Raw genomic sequence first — 1,594 nt, forward strand, 5'->3', positions numbered from 1 at the left:
CCTCGGGTTCTTCGTCTGTACGTGGATTTAAGTATTGTCTTGTAGGAATGTTGGGATGTAGGAAATGTGTTAAAACATCTCGCATAGTGTCTGGCAATCAAGGGATTTTTCATGACTGTCATTTACTTCTGATATTATTTTTTACCCTGGACCCACTCTCTCCTCTGGAAAATATTTTTGTTCTCCAAGTCATTTCAGAGAATTTGCAGCTGAATAAAAACCTGAACCAAAAATCACACAAAAATGCTGCCCAGTAAATGTTCCATGAGGATTTATTATTTCAGTAAGTGTCGAGGAGTCTTCTCCAGGTAGGTGCAACTAACGTGAATATCCTAATATTATGTGGAGTTAAGGCCCAACTACTTTCCTTCATCCCAGCTTCTCTTCCATCTAAACCACTATTTTCATTCATTTTATCACCACCCAAAATCTAAAGTTGGTCAAGTTACACTAAAAATAACCTAATTAAAATTCCATTTTAATAGGGTCAACTCTGGTTCTCCCAGCCGGGCAGATAAATACCCGGCCAGTGGCTTCGGGGCCTCACTTCATGGGAGATTCACCTGTATCTCCCAGGAACTCCTTGCAGAGGATGGGAATCGATCACTTGGTTCTTGCACTGTGCTCAGCTACATTGGGACAAGAGCACGGGACACCTTCCGCACCTGCCCCAGGTGGGGTTTCTCTCTGTTTTACTCACCAACCAGTAGGAACTGCTCAGGACAGTTCTCCCTTCCAGGCTTTGCTCTCAGCCCTAAGTCACGAGTCACCTGGTCTGAGAGTCTGGTCCCTGCCACCACCCAGCTTCATTACAACCAACTCCCACAGAAGGAACTGCAGTTTCCCAAAGCCCCAAACTGCCCTGGCTCAGGGCACCCACACCCCACTGCTCTCACTGGAAGCGCCACCCTTCAACCCTTCCATCACTTGTTCTTTAGGACTTAGGGGACGTCTCACCACCTTAATAATATGACTCCAGCTCCTAGACTCTCTCATCCTATGGGCAGGGGTGGGTCTGGCTTACCCTAGTGTCTCCGTAACCTGGGGCCTTCCAAAGAGCAGATGCTCAATGAATATTGGGGAACAAATGTGCCAGTGAGCAGGGGCTCTTATTTATTGGGATTAGATTTCCCCTACATTCTCAAGTAAGCCAAGCAAACTCACATACACAAATACATTTTAGTTTTATAGAAAAACATGTGAAAAAGAGTAAGATGCCAAGAAATAACTGTATTTAAATTTTATTTCTCTACTTCATAACTACATATATTTCAATGCAATTTAAATATTTAATCTTTCACATTTCGAAGAAAATTGCTATTCGAATGAAATTCTAATTCCGCCTTGTTCCAAGCAACGAAATGAGATGGAAGGTTTCCTCATTTGTTTTTCAAAATAGCAAACTCTGGGGAGGAGCCAAGATGGCGGATGAGACAAGCCGCCAGTCAGAAGGTCTCTGCAAAAAAGACGAATTTTAGAAGAAAGAGAGAAAAAATAAGTGAGCAGAGAAACATAGATCGGGTGAGGGTCGAAAGGAAGGGTGCCTGAAACTACAGGAGACTCCACGGGAAGACATTGCGGAGGAGAACTGGAA

Source organism: Propithecus coquereli, unplaced genomic scaffold (assembly GCF_000956105.1).
Source record: "Propithecus coquereli isolate 6110/MARCELLA unplaced genomic scaffold, Pcoq_1.0 Scaffold583, whole genome shotgun sequence".
Taxonomy (NCBI): Eukaryota; Metazoa; Chordata; class Mammalia; order Primates; family Indriidae; genus Propithecus; species Propithecus coquereli.